At 46.4% G+C, this 27,927-nt stretch overlaps 1 long non-coding RNA gene and 1 pseudogene across 2 annotated transcripts in view; one reads left to right on the forward strand and one right to left on the reverse strand.

Moving 5' to 3' along the window:
• Window positions 1-12,740: 12,740 nt before the first annotated feature.
• Window positions 12,741-27,927, reverse strand: part of LOC309833675 — a 36,685-nt gene continuing 21,498 nt past the window's right edge. Inside the window, exons 4-5 of the long non-coding RNA XR_014297796.1 lie at window positions 14,446-14,499; window positions 12,741-13,159 (exon numbers count right to left, since the gene is read on the reverse strand). This is a non-coding gene — a long non-coding RNA (uncharacterized lncRNA). The remainder of the gene's footprint in view (window positions 13,160-14,445; window positions 14,500-27,927) is intronic.
• Window positions 15,916-27,860, forward strand: LOC309833706 (histone deacetylase complex subunit SAP25-like; annotated as a pseudogene). Its single transcript has 2 exons — window positions 15,916-16,440; window positions 27,736-27,860. The product of its transcript is annotated as a histone deacetylase complex subunit SAP25-like (transcript).

Genomic DNA, 27,927 nt, shown 5'->3' on the forward strand with positions numbered 1-27,927 from the left:
GAGATTTCTCCCATTAACCAGGTGAAAAAACTAGAGCTCAGTAAATGGAAGGGATTTGCTCAAATTCACATAAGTAGTAAGAGAAGTAAGACGAAAGAAGTAAGAGTAGTAAGAGTAGTAAGAGAAGTAGGACGAAAGCACAATTCTTCCGACTCCAAGACAGTGCTCTTGACAACACGTCACTGCCCACCCTGTACTGCTCTTTGTACACAGCTGGCTTCCTGGCCGCCAGCTGAGCCCACTCTCAGAGAACACACCTCACTGTCACCTGGGTTCCACGACCTGGGGCAGGCCTCTGTAGGAGAAACAAATCCTGCAGGGAGCATCTGGGCAGGCCAACCCTTCCCCGGGGCCCCTACCCTGCTGACTTTGCAGGATGCAGTGATGGCTTTCTAGAAACTCACCTGACACTGGTAGTATGTCAGCTTGGATGGAAGCTAAAGGCCTAGACATGGACAAAAACCCCTATAGATGATTGGGAAACCAAAAACAAAAGTACAGCTGGCCACCAAATATGAAAAAATCTGTACACCCAGTAGCAATTAAGAAATGCCTATTAGGGGAATTCCCTGGTGGTCCAGTGGTTAGGACTCCGCGCTTTCATTGCCGAGGGCCTGGGTTCAGTCCCTGGTGGGGGAACTAAGATCCCAAGCCGTGCGGTGTGGCCAAAAAAAAAAACAAAGCCTGTTAAATTCACATTACTGTTTTTGCTGTTATGTCTATTAGGTTGGCAACGTTTTTTTCCTCCTATACTATTGATGAGAATATAAATTGATGCAACTTTTTTACACACACACACACACACACACTCAAAAGTCTTAAAAGTATTCACTTCCTAAATACAACATGGTATCTTGAATTTTCCACGGAATGGAAAAAAAACATTAGGAAGAAAACTGGTGAAAGCCAAATAAAATCTGGAGTTTAGTGAATAGTAGCACACCAATGTTACTCGATGAGCTTTGACAAATATAATCTGGCTGGGTAAGATATTGATATTAGAGGAAGCTGGGTGAAGGGTATATGGGAACTCGCTGTACTATCTTTGCAACTTTTCTGCAAATCTAAAATTATTTCAGAATGAAAGCTTTATTTTTTTAAATGCTCACATTCTTTTACCCAGAATTTCACTTCTAAGGTTTTATCTCAAACTTATCAGAGATATGATGGACACTTACATACAAGGATATTGCCCCACTTGTGATAATCATAGAAATGTGGAAATGAGTATGTCCAAGAATAGCATGTTGTTAGAAGTTATAATAAGGTATATATAACATATATATATAACTTACATATACATATAACATATATATATATATAAGTTGTTATAAGTTATGGTGCATCCAATGATGATAGAATGTGGTCAGAAAGAATCACACTATAATAATATTTATTGGCACTGAAAATGCTTACAATAAAGGTAAAGTGAAAGAATTAGGATACAAAACTGTATATATTTTAAGCACAATATAATTCTTTAAATGATGTACATAAGCAAATACACCAATACATTGAAGGTAGTTATTAATGGGTCATATAATTAGAGTGAATCTAAGTTTCTTCTTAATACATTTATGCATATTATAAATTTTCTACAATGAACGTATATGATGTTTAGAATCAGGAAAGAAGCTATCAAAAATCCCCAACCCATGGCAGTTCCTCAAAAATTTAAACACAGAATTACCATATGACCCAGCAACTCTGTGAGGTGTATACTCAAGAGAATTGAAAACATGTCCACACACAAAAAAAACTTGTACGTGAATGTTCACAGCAATATTATTTATAATAGCCAAAAAAAGAAAGCAATCCACATATCCACCAGGACAAATGCAATGTGGTATATCCACCCAATGGAATATTTTTCAACGATAATCAGGAATGAGGTACTGACACGTGCTATAACATGGATGAACCTTGAAAACATTGTTAAGTGAAAGGCACCAGACACAAAATGACACTGATTGTATGATTCTATTCACATGAAATGTCCAGAATAAGTAAATCCATAGCGACAGAAAGTAGATCAGTGGTTGCCAGTAGGGTGTAGGGAGTGACTGCTAACGGGTTGGGGTGATGAAAACGTTTTGGAATTAAATAGTGATGATGGTTCTGCTACCTTATGAATATACTAAAAACCACTGAATTATACACTTTAAAGGGTAAAGTTTGTGGTTTGTGGATTATCTAAAAAAAAAAGAGAGAGAGAGAGAAAGAAAAAAATTCCCCTACCCAAATGCCACATTTCACTGCTTCTCATCATTTCCCTTTAAAAATTTATTTTCTTTACTTCTATTTCTTTTATTTATTTATTTATTTATTTATTTATTTATTTATTTATTTATTTATTTATTTTGCAGTACACAGGCCTCTCACTGTTGTGGTCTCTCCCGTTGCGGAGCACAGGCTCCGGACGCGCAGGCTCAGCGGCCATGGCTCACCGGCCCAGCCACTCCGCGGCACGTGGGATCTTCCCAGACCGGGGCACGAACTCGTGTCCCCTGCATCGGCAGGCGGACTCTCAACCACTGCGCCACCAGGGAAGCCCTATTTTCTTTCATTTTAAAAGATGCTAGGCTGGTAGAGTCCAGCTGCCGCCACAAAGCCAGACCTTTGTAGGCAGGGGAGGCGGCCATCTGTTTATGGGGTGGATGGAAGGTGACTGTGACCTGAAATCGCTCCTCATCGGTTCCTTCCTTGCCACCGGTTAGTCCTCTTCACCTTCTTTCCCTCCCTCCCTCCCTCCCTTCCTCCTTCCCCCAGGCACTAGAGCTACACTGCCCAGGGGACCCCACAATGAGGAGCTCATCCTTAGAGTTACCCTTTGCAATTGACACTCTCTCTTAAATCTCCCATAGAAAACACAAGTTTTCTGGGATTTTAAATGTAACACCTGTGTGGGAATTAACTGATCTGAGCCTCCCGACATACCACTGGCTGAAAGGGAAGGCCACACAGGAAACTTGCCAAGGGCAAAGGGAAGGGGAAGGTTCCCAGCAAGCTGTGCCTCCTGGGATGGACAAGTGTTGGTGGGGTGCCAGGGCACTGGCGCTAGGAACCTTGGAGGAGGGAGGGAGGACAAGGGCATCAAGGCAAATACACTGACTTCCCGGTCCTGAGGAGGTAGGTCCGCTTCTCAGCCTACTCGGGCCTGAGGCCCCTTACTGTGAACTCTCAGGCTTGGAGGCCTTTTAGATGTCCTGAGCGGATGATGTTGCTGCCTAGAAGAGCGGGAGCAGAAAAGGGGAGAGAAGAGGAACAGAAAGGGCTGGCAAAGCTCGCGATGGGTCCCTCCCCCAAACCCTTCCCCCCACAGCCCTGTGGAGGACTCGGCACTTAAGGACGCTCGGCAATGTCAGTACTTGTGTCCTCAGTCCGTGTCAGTTGAGCCTCTTGTTCTGCTGGAAACCCAAGGTCTCTGGTAGCCTTCCTAAGAACACGGGACGGGGCCAAGTATAAAGTAAAAAGAAGATTCAGTTTCGAAAAAGTATACTTGAAAATTTACCCAGTGGGCTACCCGATCACCAGGTTTCAGGTAGAAGGTGGGAGTGGAGGGGAAACTCATGTGTCAGGGTCAACAGTTCTGCCCGTCTAGCCATCTCCCCCTCCCTTCTTCTGGATACAGCATCTCACTTTTCTGAGGGAGACCTCCATCTCCCTCAATTCCCAGTGGGACTGTCAGCACAGTATCCAAACCTGCCCATGAGACTCTGTCTGGAGATCACACAAGGAGGCTGGCACTACTTCTGTCCAAAGGCAGCCTTCCTGTTCCTGAGAGTCTAGGTCCAATTTTCCTGGACTTCCTGAGGCCTCAAGGTCAACCCTTTCTTCACGGTGGTGAGCTAGGATTCTGCTAATAAATGACCTCTTTTGGCTTGTATCAGCTTGACCTACACTGATAAGGTATGCCAAACATGATGCAATGGTACTAAAAATTCCCATTATTTACTGATTATCTACCATGTGCCAGGAACAGTGAGGGGGCCTGTCACATGTATTATCTAACTCTCTTTCCATAGAAGCAGAAACCAGGACTCAGCGGATTAATACCATGTCTACAGTTCCATAATTAAAGGAGATGGAAAGGGGATTCAGGTCCAGTTTGATCTAGTTTCCGAGTCTAGGCACAGTCTCTTGTTCTCTCGCTCTCCTTTCTTCCTTCCTTCCCTCTCTGTCTCTTTTAGACTTGGACCTTGGGGCAGAGAGCTGAGTTAACCAAACTCCTCAGTTCCTGGCACTTGATCACCATTGGTCCACATAAAGTCCCTCTCTTGTTTCATTATCCAAGTTCTTCCCACCTCACCATACCACTTTCTCACTGCCCAGGATCATGGTTCGCAAGTGATAGGGTCTGGCCTCTCACTGACAGGCACTCCAGGTATTTGGGAGAATCTAGCCTCTGGGTTTCTTTATTTCCTTGAGAATCAAAATCCAGTTGGACCTGGGAAGCTTTTCCTGTTGACTCTCCAGCACTCCCATCAATTGGCCAAACTATCAGCCTTATTATGGGCTCAGGCCTGGGCTGGACTGAGATGTGGAATTAGTAAGAAAGGGAATGACTGAGTCTCTACTCTCAAGGATTTTAAAGTTCATACATCCATCTAGTCAACAAATACATATGGAGCACAAACTTCATGTGCGAGTTCCAAGGACAGAAAGATGAATGCAACAGTTACTGCCCTCTGAGAGATAAGAGCCTCCTCCACTAGTAGGAGAAGAAAATTAAGCAACAAGACTTGTGTCACAAGTAGGAGAGATGCAGGAGAGGTGAACACGGAACCCAGGCCTGGGCATGGTGTGGCTCGTAACATAACCCCAGAAGTGATGAAGAAATAAGAAATATAAATCTATAAGTACATTTGTTTCTCCTTATCTGCCTCAGCATTGCACAATAATGGTGGGTGGATTTTTCATCAGACTTGGAGGGGAAGTGTGGGATGGCCAGACTTAAAATGTGGACTATGGGGCATGCAGTAAATTAGATGTGGGGAGCCCAGAGGACACCTCAGACAAGGAAGCAGTCATCCTAGACTAGATCTGTCTAGGAACCAAGGGAGGCCTGCCTGCCTGTCAAATGGGACACAGATGTCCCCATATGCAGATGCCTTCACTGGAGAAAAACAGTGTGTCTAATATGAATCCCAATCAAAAGACACAGTGCAGAAGGCTCTGCCCTGCAGGCAGGACCTCAGAGCTGGGCTGCTCCCCACACGGGATAGGTAGTAGTGGGGGCAGTTTAGCTAACAGTGCCCATTCCAGGTCCCAGCACAGAGCAGGGCTCCAAAGCAAAGGTTTCTGATCATTGAGGAATGTTCCAATATTACAGCAGACCCCCAAATGGTGTGGGCTTCCTTGTGAGGTAGTAAGCTGCCTGCTATGAGAATTCTTCAGGCAGAGGCTGCAGACCCTAAACAAAAGTGTTTTTCAAACTCTTGGTGATCTATTACACATGCACACAAACATTAGGCAAAAAAACAAGTTTCACAGATGATACAGGTAAATGATACTTACTCTTTCTTCCATGTAGTATGCCCTAATATTTTTATTCGATTTCATTTTTAATAAATGCTTTTAACCACTAAAAACTGGTTTCACGAGCCACAAATGGGTCGAGACCCACAGTTTAAAAACACTCCTATGCTAGCCAGCATGTTCGATTCCCTGACCTCCACAGTACTACCATTTCTCTTGACACCAGTGAGCACCTGTAGATGACTTACCCCATCAAAAGGGTGATTCTCTTAGAGCCGAGCAGGGACTAGAAGGGGAAGGTTCTGCTGACAGGTACAAGGGCTCCCTGGTACAGCTGCCTAGAGACCAAAGCCGCCGATTCATCTGACCCAACAAATATTTATTGAGTACCTACTATGTGCTGGGCACTGTTCTAGTGTCTGTCCCATGAACAAGAGATTAAAAAGCCCTGGAACTTCCCTGGCAGTCCAGTGGTTAAGACTCTGCACTCCGAATGCAGGGGGCACGGGTTCAATCCTTGGTTGGGGAACTAAGATCCCACATCCCGGGCGGTGCAGCCAGAAAAAACAAAACAAACAAACAAAACAAACAAAAACCCCCTGCCACGATGGCAAGAACATAGGGAAACTGGAACCCTTGTACATTGCTGGTGGGAATATAAGATCGTGCATGCTTTGTGGAAAATGGTATGACGGTTCCTCAAAAAATTAAACATAGAATTACATGGCATATACCTACAATGGAATATCACTCAACCTTAAAAAGGAAGGAAATTCTGACACATGCTACCACATGGATGAACCTTGAAGACAATATGCTAAGTGAAATAAGCCAGACACAAAAAGACAAATATTGTATGATTCCACTTATGAGAACAGACCCAGAATAGGTCTACCTAGAATAGACAAATTCATAGAGACAGAGTAGGATGGTGGTTACCAGAATCTGGGGGAAGAGAAGAGAGGGAGTTATTGTTTAATGGGTAGAGAGATTCAGTTTGGGATAATAAAAAATTTCTGGAAAAAAATGGTTCTGAAGAACCTAGGGGCAGGACAGGAATAAAGATGCAGACGTAGAGAATGGACTTGAGGACACGGGGAGGGGGAAGGGTAAGCTGGGATGAAGTGAGAGAGTGGCATGGACATATATACACTACCGAACGTAAAATAGATAGCTAGTGGGAAGCAGCCACATAGCACAGGGAGATCAGCTCGGTGTTTTGTGTCCACCTAGAGGGGTGGGATAGGGAGGGTGGGAGGGAGGGAGATGCAAGAGGGAAGAGATATGGGAACATATGTATATGTATAGCTGATTCACTTTGTTATAAAGCAGAAACTGGCACACCATTGTAAAGCAATTACACTCCAATAAAGATGTTAAAAAAACAACAACAAAAGTTCTGGAAACGGATGGTGGTGATGGTTGCAGAACAATATGAATGTACTTAATGCCACTGAATTGTACACTCAAAAATGGTTAAAATGGTCAATTTTGTGTTGTGTATCTTTTGCATAATTTTTTTAAAAACCTGCCACATGGAACTTAGGTTCTAGAGGCACAATCTGGGGAAGAGCTCCTTAACAAAGAGTAGCGCTAACTCTCCCCACCTCAGAGCAGGGGAGTAAACTCAGAGTAAAACTACATCCGGGTTCTGCAGAATCTGGGTGGGGTGGTAGAAGGGGGTCAAGAGGCAGGAGGGCAGGCACAGGTTCCCACACATTCTCTTCACACAGAATATGTGTTTTCAATTTCAAGCAAGTTCAGATAAAACTCTGGGAAAAGGCCACCACATAGATTCATCAGTTGTAACAAACACATGGACCCAGCGGGGGGTGCTGACGCTGGGGGAGGCTGTGTGTGTGTGGAGGCGGGGGATACGTGGGAACCCTTCCTCTTAATTTTGTTGTGAACCTGAAACTGTTCTTCAAAAAAAAAGTCTTTAGGGGAAAACAAAGGCCACCACTACTTAAAAACATGTTTTTTCCCTAAACCACTGCCTTCCTTTTTCAAAATGACCACTGGTTGAGAGATGTTTCCATGAAGAGTGAGCAGGCAGGGACCACTTTGCAAGACGGGGTCCCCTGAGCACTTCCCAGGCGGGCGCTGGCTTCATGAGGGGGATCTCATGAGGAGGCAGGGATTCGGGGAGCAGGAGACAGGCCTGGAAGGGTAGGGCTCTCAGAGCCCTTCTGGCCCTTCCCCGGGGCTGGAGCAGTCAGCTATCAGACCTCTGGCTCCAACTCCTCCCGAGGGCTGGGCTCTCGGCTGAGTCACCTCTGGTGGGGTATGGAAATGGCACCCAATTTTGGCCTTGGAAATCTTCGGTCCAAGTCCTGGCCCTGCCCTTTACAAGACACTTAATGTCGCAGCCTGTTTACTTAGCTGTAAAATGGGGATGACTGATACCACCTGTCTCCCGGCATACGACGTGCCATGACTCTGCAGGAGGACACCCAGCACAGTGCCAGGCACAGAGGAGGCACTCAGGGAGCTTTAGCGTTTGGGGCCCTACAGCTCAGGAATAGGGTCTGCGGGCCCCAGCTGTGCCGGGGGGCCCTGTGGCACTCCTATACCCTTGGACCTGCCAAGCCAGCCTGGCCAGTCCTAGCACTTGGTGGGGTGCAGAAGGGGCACCTCGTGCATCGCCACCCCCAGAGCAAACAGCCAGGGAGAGCACTGGACTGACGAGACAGCAGCCCTGGGATGCCTGGAAATGCTGTGGAGCCAAGCCATGGTTTCAGGAGCTGGTCTCAGAGGAAGGAGGCCCTGGACTGCCACCCCGCCCCACAAGCCTTCCGCCAGTGGCCGTGCCCCGGGCTCCCCCAAACCCCATCCCCACATGCGACACTCCTCCACCTTCCACACTGGCCTTTGACTTGTTGAAGGCAGGGAGCCAACCTGCTCATCTCTACTCCTCCAGCACTGTGTGATGAATCAGCAGAGGTGGCGGTGGTGGTGACAATGAGTGGATGACCATCACTGAAGCTATCTGGTACACAGCCCTTACCAAGGCTGTGGAATAGTTCTAAATGCCTCTCTTTAACTCAATTAAACTTCACAGAAGTCCTGGTAGGAGTGTACTATTGCCATGATCCATATTTTTAATGAAGGGACCAAGATGCAGAGAATAACTAGTCAAAGGTAACACACAAAGCGACCAAAGCAGGACTTGGACCCGGAGCCTCAGTTTGCCCTTGTACAGCTACTTACTCCAAAGTGCCTGGGCAAAGGTGCTCTCTGCGGACTCCTCGTCCATGGCAGAGGGAGCATCTTGGGAAGGAACTTTAGAATCCTCATGCCACCTCGCTAGGCATCCCCTCTGAGATGTCCCTGGCAGGGAGGCCATCCAAAGGCCATACAAACCCTCCATTGACAGGGAAGACACAGTGCGTCTTCCTCAAGCAGAACCTAGGCCTACTTCCCTCTAACTTGGGCCGCCCTCTGGACATACAGAATTTTCCCCTTTCACTCTCAGGAGACTCTTCGGGTATTTGGACTCACCTCTCTTCCCAAAGCTGATGTTCCTTGCCACATCACCCACTGCTCTGTCCCCAGACCCTCTCCAACCTGATGGCCTGCCCTGAATGTTTCCTTCTTTGTTAGTCTCCAGAAGCCTGCACTCCACACTGGACATCCACGTGTCCTAAGGAGCAGGGAGTGGAAATGGGCTGCACCCCCTCCTTTGTTCTGGGTTGGCACCTCCGGTGTGTGCCTGGGCTCTCTTGAGCCCCACACTCCTGGTCCACAAGGAGCCTGTGGAAAACCAGCCCCTCAGGCCCCTCCACAAGCCCATCTCAGGCAGCCCCATTACGCACTTGGATGATTAAATTTGTTGAACCCAAATATATTAAATTTTCCCTTATAAAATTTCCTCTTTTTCCACCCTGATAAGACTTTCAAATCCTGACTTTGTCACCCCAAAGCCATTTACTTGTCCCTCCCAGAGCTACATCATCTTTAGCTTAGAGAAGCCTACCTAGTGGGTCTTTATTGATTTAAATGTTAAAAATTGCTGAAAAGGACAGGTTTCAGTTTCCTTATCTATGTTGAAATCTAGGACTAATAAATGGATCTGTCTCTAGTTAGGCCGCCTCTCCCTGGAAGCACTGATTCAGGGACGTGAGTCAGCCTAGATGGGAAATGTGACAGCGGTCTTTGCCCCCGGGAAGAGGGTTCCACTAACATCTCCTCTACTGTCGGGAGCCTCATTTCATTCCATATGATGTTACTTTTTCTCCTCAGTTTGGGGGCTATTCTCAAGGGAGGCAGAGTTGGAAGCAAATGGGAATTGGGCCCCCTTTTTTTCTCTCTGACATGAATAGTCTGTGCTTCCCCCCAGCAGAAGGCCTGTCTGCCTTGTTCCTCCTCTTGACTTCAATAAGGAAGCAGACAAGCAACCTTTGTGCTGGTTGGGATTCCTTTACAATCTCTTCTAATTCTGGACTTTGCTCCTTCTGGACGTTCTGACATGGGTGTATCACACACCAGGTAGCCCGTGTACATGTGAGAAAACAGTAGGTTCATTGAAAATCTAAGCTCGTTGGTCTTCTTTTGCTGATGCCCTTTCTTCTCCCTGTTAAAATCATTTCTGATTTCATCATCAGAATCTAATTTCCACTAGTTAGAGTGCTTAAGCTCGAGTGGTTTTTCTCTACCCTTCACATTATATTCCTACCAAAAAAAAAAAGAATTCCATTAGGCAGCTTCTCAGAACCACCACACCAAGCCCCAATTCATTTCTGGCCAAAGCCCCTGAAATCTTTTTTTTTTAATTAACTTATTTTTATTTTTGGATGCATCGGGTCTTCGTTGCTGCGCACGGGTTTTCTCTAGCTGTGGCAAGCGGGGGCTACTCTTCGTTGCGGTGCACTGGCTTCTCATTGCGGTGGCTTCTCTTCTTGAGGAGCACGGGCTCTAGGCGCACAGGCTCAGTAGTTGTGGCTCATGGGCTATAGAGCACAGGCTCAGTAGTTGTGGCACACGAGCCTACTTGCTCCGTGGAATGTGGGATCTTCCCAGACCAGGGCCCAAACCCATGTCTCCTGCACTGGCAGGCGGATTCTTAACCACTGCGCCACCACCGGAGTCCCGCAAACCCCTGAGATCTTTTCAGAGACTTTTGGTATTGTTACTTTAGTTTATTGTTGTCATTCTCCCCCGGGGAGAAATTTCATCGTTTTGTAGTCACAGGGCATTTGGAAATATCAGTACTAGAATTGTAATGTATTATGCACGCACACTATGTAGCAATCTACTGTTAAGACAGAAACCTCCTGGTGGTGTGACACACCACCAACCCCACTGCCTTCTACTTAAAGGTTGCTTTCTCAGACGATATGGAATAAATGATCTTTGTCTCAGAAACAGCTGGCTTTTCTTTGAGGTCCCCTTACTTATTGGAGCACCCCTGCAGTCACTCAGGGTAACTCACAGAAGCAGATCTGGGGATCAGGTGGCCAGTGAGCCGCGAGGGGACAGGCTATGGAAGAAACAGAGGCCTGGCTCTGTCTCAGTGAGTGGGCTGTCCTCAAGTAGTGAAAGCAGCGAAAAGGGTGGAACTTGGCTTCCAAGCCTGCCCCCCACTCCTCCCTAAAAGCTCACCACAGTCCAAATCCCAGTGGTTTTGTCCTGCTCTCTGGTCATTTAGGCCACCCCATCCTCAGGTGGGGTCCAGATCAGAGTTCTCTCTCTACATCTACCTTCAGAATATCCGGAAGCCACTATCAAGAAGCTTTCAGATTGGAAAGAATTTATTCACAAATTCACACAGGTGAACAACGGAACCCAACAGTAACAGTAATGGAGGGGTTTCAGGCTATGAGGCTGACTAGGGCTGGGTGGGGAGGACTTGCCCATGAACCTGAGATTACAGCATGCCTCAAACCCATGACTAGTCCTAATCAGGGGCAGTTCAACAGCACCTAATTTATGCAGAATCACTGAGGTTCTCATGAACACTTTTCCTGAAAAGTGAAACTTCAATGCCCAACCACTTTAAAGTGAAATCTTGCTAAAATGTGGTCCACTGCTCTCTAATGCTTTAAAAAATGTCCTTTCCCCACATAAGTGGTCATTAGGAACATTCCCTAAGGAACTAGATAATAACATGATTGTGTCCCCTTCTTACTGTTTCTCTATCCTTCCCCATGGCTTTTACTTTCCTGTTATCTACATGTCTCTCTCTGGAAAAGACCTACCACCACCCTTCCAGGCAATTTTCTTCTGCAGTGGGTTGAGACATCAGATAGCCACTTTTCTTAGAAAAGTGTACTAAGTAAATGTCAACAGGCTTTGAGGATCTCAGAGGGATAAATGCAGGGGTTTTGAGGTAGCTATTTCTGTGGGTTCGGTTTTCAGTAACTTCCAGTTCCAAAGGGAGATGGGGCTCAAGACTCACTGCCCCCTGGAATGTTCCTTACGTATATTTATCATCCATCCTCTAACCAGGAAGATGTTTCTGTCACTGTTACGCTGCAGGCAAGAGCTCCCTGTTTTGCTTTTATTCTATTTGTTATCCATTAGCCCTCCCAGGTGAGCAGCACCAGTGAGCCCCACGGGGCCTGGAAGCTTTGTCTCCATGAGGAGCCTCATCAAATGGGATGAGGTATACAGCCTTGTGACACTTCACACTGAGCCAGCATCTTTCTGAGGGGTGTATGGAGTGCTTTATAGACTTCAACCTCCTTCCACAGCACGGAGAAAGCATCTGTGGCCACTTCATGGCACAACCAACTGGGGCCCTGAAAGGAGACTCCACGGAGAAAGCAGAGCACCACCAGGTGGACCACACCGCTGCCAGTGCCATCATCTGCAAGCTCTTCGAGGCACCCAAAGGGCAACATCGGCACAGGGCCCCTTGGCTGTGTTCAGAGTTGTTCTGAGCAGTAATGATCTCACTCTGCATTTTTCACCCTGTGGGTTGTGACCCATTACTGGGCTGTGAAATCAGTTCAATGGGTTATAACCAGCATTTTCCTTTAAAAAATAAATAGAACAGAAAATATCCAAATGCATCACACGTAGTGAGTGTTATTTTTACAAAATTTTTGTTTCAGTTTTATATATCTGTATGTAGGTGTGTGCGGTAGTTGGGACATAAGATATATTTTTCACTGGAAGTTTGAAATGCAGAGACCTAATGCACATCCATCCTGCAGCTACATCTTCCTGAGATCCATCCCTGCCACCTCCACCCTCAACTGGGAAGCCAAATGGAATCTGTTCAGAGCCCTAAAACTGGCCTCACCTGGAAGGGACAGGAGTCGGGGAAGTCTTCTTGGAGGAAGTAGGGTTTACCAAGGCACGAGCAGGAATAGAGAGAGGGGGTGGCAGGGCAGAAGGATGGGACGTTCTAGAATGAGCAAATGAATAATTCATTCCAGGACCGCCTTCCCTCAGGAATGCAACATCTTCCATTATTTCTATTATACCTGTAGTTCTAAATGCAAATGCCTCTGGGAGAGTAGTGGAATGGCTTAATCTCTTACCAAAGGGTAACTGGTTGATATCAAGGGCCTGAAGAAAGCCAGAGTCTAAGAAACCATCAGTGGCAGAGTATGTGTGAAGCATGAGGGTGAACGGACGTCGGAAGATAAGACACTGCCCCCAACTGAATGTGCTGTCGGAGGATACTGATGGAGGATTAAGCTCTTCCGTCTGCAGATGTGGAAACCCTTGAGACCTGTGAGGAAAGGAAGTGACCCGTAGTTATTATTCATCTTCAAGTGAGAAGACTGATTTTATTCCCCAACAGTCCTCAGCAAGGGGGCTATTAATAATGAGAAATAAGTGCTTCTCTGTCTCTAAGGAGGGAGGAAGTAGTGGACGCAGGCCTTCCCAGAGGTGGATGCTTGTGAACTTGGCCCTCTCCTGCCTTCTACACTCACTCTACGACTAGACCCATGGCTTTACCTACCTCCTTCACAGTGATGACTCCCTGAAAATCACCAAAGGCTCAGGCCTACAGATCCAAATACTAACTTGGTGCTTCCACCAGAAGCCTCCACTCAATAGCCCCAAGGACAATTATAACAATCTCTGGCCCACTGCCCACCCCCCCTTCCGATAGTCTCAATTCTGGCTCATCCTCCACCTACTCAAGCCGCCATTCAGGTCAGCACCCCGTGAGTCACCCCAGACTCCTCCCCCTCCCTCCTTGCTCCCCACCCAAGGTCATCATCTTGGCCACCTCTCCACTCTGCCTTGAATCTGCACAGCTCAATCCTCCAGCCCTCACTAGCGCAGGGGCCACCCACTGATCTTCCTGCAGCCTGTCATGGCCACCTCCAGCCCAGTGGTTCTTAACCAAGATAAGCAACACGATGACTTGGGGAGGTGTTTAAAATCTAGATTCTGACTCAGTACATCTGGCCAGGTTGAGAATGTATATTTTGCAAAAGTGCCCCAGGTGATTCTGATGTGTGCCCTTCATTAAGAACTACTGCCTCCTCCTCCTCATTATTAATAACAACAAAAACAACAATTAACATTTTTTGTGCACTTACATGTACTTCCTTGTGTAATCTTCATGACAACCTTGTGAGGTAAGAGCTATCATCTACTCCCATTTTACAACTGTTGAAACTGAGGCACAAAAGTCCCATGGCTAGGAAGGGGGAGGACCAAAACATGACCCATCACTCCTAACCATTCTGCTCTCCACATACCGTATAGACTTGATATGTGGCTCCCTCCTTAACACTCTTTAAAGGCAGTTCTAGAAAAAGATGGCAACTTGGGGACACACTCATGACTTCCCTCTCTACCCAACCTCCCACCAACAGCTTCTTAACTCTAAAACACCTATCTTGATCAGGGTGGTGGATCCACATATATAAAAACTCACTGAGATGTATGCTTAGGATTTGTGACTTTATGGTATGTTCATGACTCCTCAATAAAAAAGACCCTGAAAAAGTCACTTAAATAAGAAAAAGCCTAGCAAATGAGAAATAGGGAAAAACTTACATGCACAGAAGAAACTAGGAAGAAGCCATCACAATGCTGCCAATTATGAATTCTCTAGAAGAAACACATTTAAGAACAGATTAAGAAAAGATCCCCAGGGACTTCCCTGGTGTTCCAGCAGTTAAGACTCCACGCTCCCGATGCAGGGGGCCCGGGTTCGATCCCTGGTCAGGGAACTAGATCCCGCATGCATGCTGCAACTTTAGTTGCAGGCTGCAACTAAAGATCCTGCACGCCACAATGAAGTTGTGTGCCACAACTAAGACCCTGGGCAGCCAAATAAATAAATATTGGAAAAAAAAAGAAAAGAAAAGAAAAGATCCTCAGAGCTAACCTACGGAAAATCATTAGAGGACACCAGGCTTGGAGAGCACACTGAGGGCACAGGCTAGAGACAGGATTGCCTGCAAGATGGAGAATAAAACCCCAGTATAGGCTGGCTTGGTTACAGTGGGGAGCATATGGCTGGGTGCTGTAACAGCCACAGCAGCAAGGACATAGGGGCTCTGAGGGTCCACAGGACTGTCTTTGGGCCAGAGACTGGGTGATGCCCCAAGTCAATGGCGTGAGGGGCTTCTTCCTAAAGAGGCCCCATGTGATTTCTGTATCAAGAAGAAAGTCCAGGCTCACCAAACCCAGTTCCTGGTATATTTGGTGCTTATGAATACAAAGGGTCCCAATGGGGTCACCCGTGTTTCCAGCTCCCACTGTGCAGTCCAAGGGAGCAGGGCTTACAATGATTTTGCAGTCCATCCTAAAAGAACAAAGGAAATTCTGAGGAAAAAAAGTGTGAAGTACACCTTACCCTAGCACCTATTAGATATATTTAAAGAAAATGTGATCAGAACGGCACTGGTGCAGGAGCAGACAATTCAGTGGAACACACCAGAGAATTCTAGAGCAGACTCAGGTATATACATGAAAATATATTGTAAGACACAGGTGTTATTTCAGATCACAAGAGCAAGGATAGATGTTTTAATCATTAGTCACTTAGGGGAAAAAAAGTTAAATCTTTAACTCACAATCACCAAAATATGACAAATTCCATCCACATTTAAATGTAAAGCCTGTGAGGTGGGCCGCAACCTGGGCTCGCAGGGGCGCACAGGCCAGCACGGGCCGCTGAGGGAAGCTGGGCCCGAGTGGGAGCCGGGAGGGGCCTGGCAGGCGGGCCGGGCGGCGCAGGGCCCTGCCCTGCCTTCCCCCTGGATGTGGCATGTTGCCCTGGACCTCTCGGCGGTGGGGTGCCGGTGAAGAGCAGGTGCCAGGCCTGGGACTCTGGAGAGGAAGCCCTGGGGGAACCAAGAACACCCCACAGGACAGCCTTCAGCCCTGGTCCCGAAGGCCTTCCTGGACCGGAAAGAGCAGCTGCTGCCTTGGCCGCCCCCAGGCCTGGCTGCCGAGTGGTCCCCGGGAGCCCCAGTTCCCCACTCCCCACAGACGACGTGGGAGGTGGCCCTGTCAAAGATGACCCTGCTGGCATCCTGGGACCCCAACTATGAGGCGCAAGCGGGACCTCGGCTGGTGTGGGGACCCAGCTGTGGATCAGGCACCTCCTTCTCAGGCTGGACCTCATGCCATCCCTCATTCTGGCCTCTGTACAAGGCAGCATCAGGCAGAGGCCTCAGGCCCATCTAGCAGGACATCAGAGTGGAGAGCAGGCACCCAGGGATGCAGGGTTCCCAGTGACACGCTGTGAAGACGTCTTTCTTTCTGACCCTCTGCTGCCCTGTGGGCAGCATGCTCCCCTGCACCTGTCTCAGGCCCCTCAGCAGGTGATGAGCTCTCTGAAACTGCTGCTCCCACCCCCAGTAATGTCCCCCTGGGTCCTCCCCATCCCATCCTCTGGCTGCTCCACTGCCTGGCTCAGTGGGCCTGAGCTGATAGCCCTCACTGGCCTCCTGCAGATGAGCCAGGGGGAGCCAAGATCCAGCTCCCCGGGGGCTCCCATGCCCCCTGCTGGCCCCCCAGACCCTGTCTCTGACCACCCAGGTGCCAGTGGTGGCCAGAGCTTTTCTCACTGCACAGACCCATCTCTCCCATGGGCCCCAGACAACCAAGGTCCATAGCCCCTCCGGGGGCAGAGTGGGCCCCCTTCTTCCCCAGGCAGGTTCTGTTGACAATAAAACAGTGTTGGTTTGCAAAAAAAAAAAAAAAAAAAAAAAAAAATCCTAAAAAAACAGATGAAACAAAGTATTAAAAGAGAATTTATTTAAATCTATAATTCTGTAGCAGAGAAAGCCTCTCCGAGCTTGACACAGAGACAGAAGCAAGGCCAGGCCTACAGATTCAAACACCAAAGAGGGCTCTCTACCAGGAGGCTCCAACAACAATCCCTAGAGGAATTACAACAGTCTCTGCGCCGGACCCCTAGCCCCTTTCTTCCTGTATTCCCGATTCTGGTTCTTCCTCCACCTGCTCACTCTGCCATACAGGTCAGCACCCTGTGAGTCACCCCAGACTCCTCTCCCTCCTTCTTCACTCCCCCACTCAAGATCACCACATCTTGATCACCTCTACTCTGTCTTGAACTGCACAGCTCCATCCTCTCCAGCCTGGCCCTGAATGTGGGCCTCGTCTTGCCACCTTGGTACCAGTGCAGGGGCCACCAATGGGCCTCCCTGCTCCCAGTCATGGCCACTCCAGCCCAGTCGTTCGGAAAGCCTAGACAGACTACCTCGATTGCATGGACATTTCACTTTTACAAATGCTTAAATAGTGAACAAAACTAAATGGCAAATGACAATCTAGGATAAAATATTTGTAATATAAAAAAGACAAAGAGTTAATAGACTGAATATTCATCAAGTACCCTTATCAATCAGTAAGACAAAAAGAATAAACTACACTAAATAATAATAATAAAATACTGCACAAATAAAACGAAAAAAGACTATTCCAATTGAAAACTAAGTACATAATCAAACAATTTGTCAAGAGAATTACCAATGACTAATTGGCCTATAAAAAAATAAAAGTCCAAGTGATAAAATAATAATAATAAAGAAAAATAAAGCAGTAACAACGAAACACTATTTTGCTTATCAAATTTGCAGTTAAAAATAATAATAATACCTAGTATTGGGAAGGATGTAGTGAAAGAGACACTCTCATAGGACTGGAGAGCCTAAGTTGATATATCCTTTCTGAAAAGCAATTGGGCAATATGTACCAAAACTGCCGAAAGTGCGCATATTCTTTGATTCTACTTAAAGACTATAACCTAAGCATAAAAATAGGATGTGCACAGTGTCGGTATTATATATCGGCCACCACTGTCAGTAACCTAAAGGGGCAATAACAAGGGATTAGTTAAATCATGGTAGGTACACAGTGAAATACAAGAGACCTTTAGTTTACTGACAAGGAAAACTGTCCACAACTTATCGCTAAGTATAAAAAGCAAGACAAAGAGCAGTATGTACCACATGAGCATATGAACCCATTTATGTAATGAAATGTGTGTGTTTATACCCATATATGTGCACAGAAAAAAGATCTTAAAGGATGTAACCAAAATAGTAACAACGTATATCTCTGACAAGTGTTAATATGATTCATTTTCTCCTTTATTCTTCTTTGTGTTTCCTACTTCTTTTACAAGAAACATGCCAGTGTGATACAGACCTCTCTCCCTTCCGTCACCTGGTCCAGAATTCCCATTTGGCTCTGAGGGTCCACATCCCTTATATGTAATATACAGTTGGCCCTCCTTATCTGTGAATTAAACAAGCCAAGGACTGAAAATATTCAAGAAAAAAAAATTCCATAAAGTTCCAAAAAGCAAAACTTGAAATTGCCCCCTCACTAGCCACTATTTACATAGCATTTACACTGTATTTACAGCTATTTAAATAGCCTTTACATTGTATTAGCTATTATAAGTACTCTAGAGATGATTTAAAGTATACTGGAATTCCCTGGTGGTCCAGTGGTTAGGACTCGGAACTTTCACTGCCATGGCCCGGGTTCAATCCCTGGTTGGAGAACTAAGATCCTGCAAGCCTCGTAGCGTGGCCAAAAAAAAAAAAACCGGTATATGGGAGGATGTGCATAACTTATATGCAAATACTACACCATTCTATACGGGAGACTTGAACATCCATGAATTTTGGTATCTCCGGGGTGAAGGGGGGGGAAGATTCTGGAACCAATCCCCAGATATGGGGGGACAGTTATGTATATTTCTGTGCTACTATAACTTTTCAAACTTAATCTTGTCTCCTCGATTCTCTTGACTGTGGGTATGGTCTGTGTCTTACATTTCTTTTGTGTTCCTCTCAGTGCCTAGTACATAGCAAGTTTCCAGCAAATGGCCCAAGAATGGGTATGTCACTTCTGTGCCGGTGCCTCTTAGGCTGCCCAAGCATGGACTGACGGGCTCCACAGGTGTAGCATCCAAGCCTGGTTCCAGGCCAGGCTTGAGGCTGTGTGTTGTGAGCCACCTGTCAATCTGGTCCTGTGAAGATGCCTATTGTTGCTGCTAATTACTGCTGAGGGATGGGGCTGTTTGTTTAAAGCACAGCTTACTACCCCCACACTCAGAGGCAAAGTCAATCCTATGGCATCCTATAATTAATAAGTATTTCCTCTGGTGAAAAGTTGGCTTTGATCCAACAGATCCCTCCCCACTTCTTCTGCCATCCTCACCCCATTTACAACTTCCCATCTGTTGGAGGCCTCCTATGGAGAAGTACCCACTTCATCCAAACTATGGGCCTAGTCAGAACAGCCCTGTGTCCCTGGTGTCCCAAAACGGACTCACCAGCTCCTTCTTGTCCTCCTGGATGATAAAGTTTGCTCTCATGTCTAAGCAAATCTACTATCCAAGCTGCCCAGACTGCAGGCCCAGAGGCTGAAAGAGTCCTAAGAGACCACTGCAGGAGTGACAGGAGGATTTTTTCGTGTAAACTCAACAAGTAAATTTTCATGGTTGTCCATAATCTCTGCCCTCAGTACTCATTTCAGTTAAACCCTCTGAAGAAAAAAATACAAAAGCCACTGGAAATGTCAGAATCAAAGAGAAGGACCAGTTGACTGCTTTTTTTTTTTTCCTCTTTGTATAGATATAAACAACCCCTGGTGCTCCCAAGGTTCTGGAAGAAGCAGAGAGAGGAGAGAAGTCCTGGAGCACTTGCCATGAGCACTTGTGAGAGGCCAAGCTTAGACTGCTACCATGGGAACCTTGAACTAGTACTTTACAGCCCTATGCCTGAGTTCCTCATCTGTAAATGGGATGATCACAGTGGAACTTGCCTCACAGACTTGTTGTGAGGATTAAATGAGTTAATGGGTGTAAACCACTTAAAACGTGGCAAGCTACAGGTGAATAAGTCGTAAGTGTTTGCCCCTGTTAACAAAAACGGAGAGTGTCATGGTGACAGCCACATGCTGGGCACTGTCTGCCCTCCTGTGGCCCAGGATTTCTCACCTCAACACTACTGACATTTTGGGCTGGATGACTCTTCGTTGTGAGCAGCTGTCCTGTGCATTCATTGTAGGATGTTTAGCAGCATCCTTGGCCTCTCCCTATCCACTAGATGCCGGCAGCACACCCCACCGAACCCCCTCACCAAGTTGCGATGACCAAAAACATCCCCAAACGTTGCTAAATATCCCATGCTGGTGCAGATGGGGGCAAAATCACCCCTGTTTGAGAACCACTGACATAGCGGTAAGTTGCAGACAGTTTTGTCTGTAAACTAATGGATCTCTTGTATTTCACTGTGTACCTACCATCATTTAACTAATCCCTTGTTATTGCCTCTTTAGGTTACCGACAGTGCTGGCCAATATATAATTCTGACTGTGTGCACATCCTAATTTTTATCCTTAGGTTATAGTCTTTAAGTAGAATTATTAGATCAGGTTGATTCCATTGTCTCCACTGCCATGCAGAAGCCATGCCACATACTCTGACCTCCCACTTCTGTGCAGGTCCGGGGTGGATCCAGGCCTAGAAGCCCCACATTGATGTCCCTTGCAGTTAGATGTAGGAGCTTCAGGTGGGGAAGTAAAGAGTAGCCAACTGTTTCTCTAGGTGGCTGCCATTTTCTCTTCTTGCAGATAGAATAGGAAACTGGAATCTGGGCAGTATCCTAGTTGTTAAGTACCCTCGCCCTTGAGAGACCAACAGGGTACAGAAAGAAAAGGAGTCCAGGGGCTGAATTCTCTGGCAGCTTGTGGCTGTGGCCTTAGTAATAGGGCATAAGCATGGTTACCAAGACTCCTGGGAGCGCAGTCCAACCCAGAGAGGAGAAGGCTAGATAGGATTCAGAGCTAAAGCCCTGGCCACCGCAAAGAAAACACCCTTACCTAGTGAGATCTCTGGGCACAAGAGGTGGGGCCCTTCTCTTCTCAGGAAACAAGTGGGCTCTGTACTTGATTATGAAAAGAAGCACGCTGCTCTCTTCATAAAATAAACTCCTAACCATTTAGCACTACTGAAGTTTAACATGCATTTATTTTGACCCAGCAGCTGCACTGCTACAAATGTATTCTATGGATATCTCAGCACAGGTACACAGCATATACACAGGGACTGTGGTGTACTAATTTAAAGTTTAGGCTTGGGACCTGATGCCTGATTCAAATTCCAGACCTGGTACTACCACATATGTGACCACGGGAAAGTTACTGACCTCTTTGTGGCTTAGTCCCTTTATTTGTGAAGCAGGGGCAATAACAGGGCCTATATCTCATTGGGCTGTTACAAGGGTTATGTGACTTACCATATACTAAGAACTATGTCTGTGATCAGTAAATGCTAGCTATTATTATGTTCACTGTGCCCTTAATTGGTAATAGCTAAAAATCTGGAAATTTAGGCCAGTCAACTGGTTAAACACATGTGGTACATCCATTCTATGGAATACTGGGCATCACTGAAAGAAATACAGTCAAATTATATCTACTTAAATAATAGAATTTATTTAACAATAAAGGTCAAATTGTTAAATAAAGAATCAAAAGAGTTGCAGATAAGTACCTGTAGTTTGAGATTATTTGTATATAAAAAGAGCTACACAGAAATAAATACATGTCTTTATCTGCATAGGAAATTTCTAGAACACTCAAGAAGGTGTTAGCAGTAATTATGCCTAGGGAATGGGAATGGATGACTGGAGAACTTCTGCTTTCTCCTTCAGTATTTTTAGAATTTCCTACTATGAGCCTTTATTTTTAAAAAAATAATATTGTTTTTTAAAAAGAATAAATCTATATTTACTTCTATGGAAACATTTCTAAGATACATTGTGAAATCTTTTTCACAAGTGGCAAAATATGAATGGTACAAGCAACAGGAAGAAACCTCAGTTCAAAAATTCAGGTGAGCAAGAAACCAAACTTTAGTTTCTATAACTCAACTCAATGTTTATGGTAAGTTTCCATCCTGCCAACAGGCGACTTAATTCTAGGTGTATCTGAACCCTGAGAAGTGCCAGACATGGGACACAGGAAGGGGCTGTGAAGGTGGCTGAGGCCAGGTCTAGCAGCCTCTGCTGCTCTGTGCCACTGTGGGCAGCGAGGAATCTAGGACCAGGCTACCTGCATCCCTACAGCTTGGTCCCACCATGTGGCCACCGCTCTCTGGGATCTTACTCCTGCCTGCCCAGGTGAGCTGCTTGAAGGCAGGGTGGGACTCCAGAGACCACAGATCTTTCTCCCGTGTCTCCTGCCCCCAACCAGTCTGGGGGATGGGAAGGCTGCAAAGAGTTGGGGGTCTTGCCACTTCGGGTGAAATCCTTCTTCCATCTTGTTTCTAGTCAAAGTATTCAGACTGTGCAAGAGGATCCTTTTCCTTCGATGAGCTATTCTGCAAATCCTGAAGTTTCCCTACGTGTGGAAGCTTTTGATACACAAAAGCCAGAGACACCTGAAGGTGGATTCCATTTTCTAATCTGGAGAGCAGGTTCAAGATGAAATAAGCTCCATGAATGTGAGAGTGGAAAAGGGGAAAATCCAGGGAGGAAAAAAGAGATAATTTTTCAAATATTATGCAAGCCATACACATGTGTAAAAGCAGAGCAAGAAGTCTGAACATTTCCACCAAATAGTTAACCAACCAGCACCTACCAGTAGTGTAAGCTTTAAGACAGGGGAAGGGGTGGAAGAGGAGCTTTACCTTTTTATTCTATGTATTTCTGAACTGCTTGGATTTTTTAATGATGAAGCTATATTCAGTATTACTTATATAATCTATTATTTTAAATAGATAAATACCCATACATTTTTTGCCTCCAGGCTGGAGACGGAAGGTGATGAAGGTCACACTTGTCTGGCCCGCTGGTGGGCAGAACCTTGGGAAGCTATCTTCATGAGTGGTTGGGAGGCCTGTTGGGAAATAACTCTTTCTAAAGGAAGAAGGAAATAGGCACAATGAGCTGACCCAGAGACAAAAGCTTTGCTCTGTGGAAAGGGGGAGGTAATTCTGAGCCAAGGTGGTAACTGTGATTTAGACATACCTGTGGAGCCAAAGCCAATGGCTCTATAAGGCAATGGGGGCACCAGAAACCCCACAGCCCTGCTCTGATAGTGGAGCTGGCTGACCTCATGCCAAAATGTCAGTGACTCCTAGCAGGGGCGGGGTGCCTGATGGGTGTGGTAATGTCCAGCAGAACTGATAGCTCCATGGGGTGTGTCAGGGGCAAAGGTTGCAGAGCTGGAGGAGGGGAAAAGATACCTAGGGGTGGGGGTAGGAGGTAGGGGGTTAAACTGCCTAACCTTATCCACCAGCACATGGGATACACACACCCCGGGGATGCCCAAAATGCTCATGGGGTGAGCGAGTGGGAACTAGGCAGGACCTGGGATCCTGCACTGGCAGGTAGGAGCAAGAGTCAGAGACATACTTGGATGGGCTCTAATGATGTGATAAATGCACACAAGCCCAGCTGTGTGCACAGGTGGGCAGCACAGGAGACGGAGCCACAAAGCCTATGTGCGAGAGGTCAGAGAAGGTCTCCTGAGTCGGCTGACACTGGTAACTCAGAAAGGATGGGAAGGGTGGAAGACATGAGGAAGTGTGTATGCAAAGGCCAGGAACTGTGAGAGAGTGAGCCGGGATTTGGGGGAACTGAAAGCAACTTGGGCTGAATACAGGGGAAGAGCAGATGAAGCCACAAAGGTTGTGTTTCATGGTAAGGAATTTGGACTTTATACTACAGGCAGTGGTGAAGCTCAAAAGGGCGTTTTAAACAGGGAAATGAGATGATCAAATTACCAGGAAAGCTTTCTCACCACCACACTCCCGCCACTTCTAGCTAACTCCCACCCAGTTGTGCAGTCTGAGTGTTGCTTCCTTCAGGAAGTGTTCCCTGGCCACCCCTTGGACTTAGCTAACCCTCAGTTAAGGCTTCTAGGGGTTCCCAAGCACCCCCCCGCCGTTTCTCTCTATCACGCTGTGTCATGATTCCCTGTGTCCTGTATTTTTTTTCTCTCATACACTGTGAGTGCTGGAGGCCAGGGACTGTTGTCTGTTGTGTTCTGTGTTGTATCCCCAGCAGCCTGCACAGGGCCTGGCATAGTAAGAACACAATATGTATTTATTTAATGAAAAAATCCCCAAAAACCTGTGAGAAGGTATCTTGAGATTTCCAGCCTGAGCTGTAAAGTATAGGTTGGAAAGGGAGGACAGGGGATCAGGGAGAGGGTTCTTGCAATAGTTTGAGTGAGAAATGATGAGGGCCCGGTCCTAGGCAGTGGTGGCGGAACTGGAGAGCAGGGAGTGCTTGGGAAAATATTTAGGGGGCAGAACTGATAGGTCTGGGTGATTAGATGATGGAAGTAAGGGGGCCAGATAAGGGGAGTTCCTGGGCTTCTGACTTAACTAGTTAGGTGGATGAACGATGAACCAGGACTGGCTATGTGTGGAGGAAGATGACGCAATCAGTTTAGACATGTTGACTGTGACATGCCTATAGGGCATACAGGTGGAGAGGTACCAGGGGCAGCTTAAATCACAGAACCGGAGCCCAGGACAGATATCTGGACTAAAGATAGAGATTTGGAAGCTTTCAGCCTGCGGGTGATGGTTAAAGACCAGGGAGGGGATAAGATCACCCAAGGAGCGAAGGAGCAGGTGAAACAAGGAGGACACCCACCTATAGGAAGTGGGCTGAGGAGGAGCCTTAGAGAGAAAAGGAGACATGAGAGAGGAAGAGAGAAAAGAGAGCAGTAGCACAGCTGCTGGGGGAGAAGGGGCTTCAAGAACTAGCGAACAGGGTCCAACAATGTGGAGAAACTGAAAACCCACCCAGGCCCCTCCTTACAGTTGAGAAAACTGAGGCACAGGTAGGCTGACTGAGGTGTTCGAGCCCACAAGCTATCATTGCCCATGATCACATAGATCAATTATGATCTCTGGACTCCTGGGGGGTCCCGAAGACCCTTCCAGGGTGGTCAGAGAAGTAAAGACTATTTTTATAATAATACCAAGACTTTCTAGAGTATTCACTTTGTTAACATTTGCACTAGTACAAAAGCAACAGTAGATAAAACTGCTGGGGCCTTAACGCAAGTCTACGAAGTCATATTCTTCACCCCCAAGCACTTATATTTTAACAAAAAGGCCAACTTCACATAAGAATGTCTATAATGGAGCAATAATCATTAATTTTATTAAAACATGACACTTGAGTGCATATCTTGTTATTAGCCTTGCACAAAGCACTTCTGCTGCATACTGAAGTACTGGATACATTTACGTTATTGTTTGCATTGAGAGCTAAACTACCTGCTTTTTTTTGTGGAACACCATTTTTATTAGAAAGAACAATTGACAAACTATGATAATTCAGACTTGGGTATTTAGCAGACATGTTCTTGAAAATGAATGAAGTGAACTCGTCAAATCAAGAAAAACTGATAGTATTTTTTTACCAACCATAAAATTTGAGCTGTCAAGTGAAAATCAGGATGAGCCTGACAGCTTCCCAATACCTAGACTTGGTGATGAAATCAGTGATAATATTAACAAATGTGGCATTATGAACTGAACTGTGTCTACATTTGGAAGATCTGCATAAATCACTGAGCCATTATTTTCCAATGACCAATGCATGATGTTACAAAATCAGTCATGAATAAAAGGCCTATTCAAAGTGCAAGACAAACCAATGGATTTTTTTTTTTTTTTTTGCTGTACGCGGGCCTCTCACTGTTGTGGCCTCTCCTGTTGTGGAGCACAGGCTTTGGACGCGCAGGCTCAGCGGCCATGGCTCATGGGCCCAGCTGCTCTGCGGCATGTGGGATCTTCCCAGACCAGGGCATGAACCCGTGTCCCCTGCATCGGCAGGCGGACTCTCAACCACTGCGCCACCAGGGAAGCCCAAAACCAATGGAATTTAACACAGCTGACTATGAGAAATTCATTGATATGGTTTCAGATCTCACATTGCAACTAACCTTTCAGAAACTGCCATCTGTCCAGTTTTGGTGACATATCAAAGAAGATATCCACAATTATCTGAAAAGGCTATTAAAGTACTCCTACTGAGCTGGCAAGCCACAACTAAAGGAGCCCTGGAGCCGGAACAAAGGAGCCCTGGAGCTGCAACTAAGGAGCCCACGTGCTGCAACTAAGGAGTTGGTGAGCCACAACTAAGGAGCCCGCCTGTCGCAACTAAGACCTGGTGCAACCAAATAAATAATAAAATAAAATAAATTTAAAATAAAATAAAATACTCCTACTTTTTCCAACTACAAATCTGTATGAAGCCGAATTTTATTGATCTACTCCAACCAAAGCAAGATATCACAACAGACTGAATACAGAAGCAGGTATGAAGAATTTCCCTGGTGGCACAGTGGTTAAGAATCCACCTGCCAATGCAGGGGATACGGGTTTGAGCGCTGGCCTGGGATGATTCCACATGCCGCCGAGCAACTAAGCCCGTGCGTCACAACTACTGAGCTCACGTGCCGCAACTACTGAAGCCCATGCGCCTACAGCCCGTGCTCCGCAACAAGAGAAGCCACCGCAACGAGAAGCCTGCACACCGCAATGAAGAGTAGCTCCCGTACGCTGCAATTAGAGAAAGCTCGCGCACAGCAATGAAGACCCAACGCAGCCAAATAAATAAAATAAAATAAGTTGTAAAAAAACAAAAATATCCTCCCTGCTCCAGACACACCTGGCACCTAAAATTTCACCATTAGAGGTCCTTAAAGTAACTCAATAGGTCTCTAGGAAAACAAAAAGACCTCTTGATTCAGGGTAGGGGTGGGGGATTAGTGAGAAGTCACAAAAGAACAAACCAGTGGTAGGCCTTGAATTCCTAGATTAAAGGCTTAGAGGTAGCAATCCAGTGGGAAGAGGAGTGGGGGTGGGGAAGTGGGAGGGTTGAGAGTATCTAAAGCCATTTTTCATAGTGAATACAGGGTTTTTAATTACACTGAATATTTATTTGGGGCGGCTTTGGCAAGGGATTGATAGAGATCTGGGATGCTAAAGACTCCCCCGTAAACCACCCCTTGACGGTAACACTGCAACAAGAGAAACAATCAGAGCGCTAAGACCTTAGAAACCAAGACACAAGAGTCCTGGACTTGGGGGGTTGGGGGAGAATACCAAATTCAATTCCTTCCCGTCTTAGTCACTCTGCTTGTCAGGGGCAGGCAAACACCCCAAGGCTGAGCTGAGGAATATCCAAGAGGGTCTTGAGTCCTCAGAATTCTCGGCAGGGTCCCCTCCCTTGTGGAGGCCTTGGATGGAAGTGCAGGAGCTGGGGCCAAGAAAGGCAGGAAAAGGGCAGAATAAATTGTGGGCTGATTGTCCAGTCACATGATGAGATCTCACTGCTTCTTGTCACGTAATTTCTTTTTCCCTCCTCCTCTGGTCTCTCCTTCTCCTTTCCCCTCCCTTTGCTCTTGATTGGGTTAAAATAGATGCAAACTCTGGTCTTTTCTATTTTTAATACCTAGCCATTACATAATCTACGCTGTAATTGCTGACTTGAAAAACTACTGGCAACAGTAGAAAATCCCCAGAGTTTTAAACAGGAAAAGGATTATTACAGCACAAAAGCCTTTGGCAGTTTTACTGACTGGTAAACCGTCTGTAGTCGTCACTTGCCAGTGGAAGTCACGTGGGCCTTGGGAAACACTCTCCCCATCTCAGGGAAAGCAGGCTGGGGGAAGGGATGAACCACAGCTTCATCTGGGAGGAGGATGCTTTGTGTGGCGAGTCAGGGGGTGGGATGCTGTACTGGAGCTCCTGCTGGGCCCAGCCCAGAGCAGGAGGGAGGAAGGAGTGAGCTTCAGGATATCCGCCCCCTCTCTTCCCAGGGGCCACTTTTTACTGCGTCTGTTTCTTGCTAGAGAGTCAAGTCTCCAGCATCCCCAACCTCTCCCTCATCGACTTCCTGGGCTTTCCTACAGCCTCCAACACATTTCTGGGCAAGCCTGAGTGAGGGTGGACTATCTCAGTTAAATAGACCATTTTATAAAGACAAAGGAGCAAGGAAGACTGCTTGTTAA

The sequence above is a fragment of the Grampus griseus genome (assembly GCF_964374135.1).
Source record: "Grampus griseus genome assembly, chromosome: 15".
Taxonomy (NCBI): domain Eukaryota; kingdom Metazoa; phylum Chordata; class Mammalia; order Artiodactyla; family Delphinidae; genus Grampus; species Grampus griseus.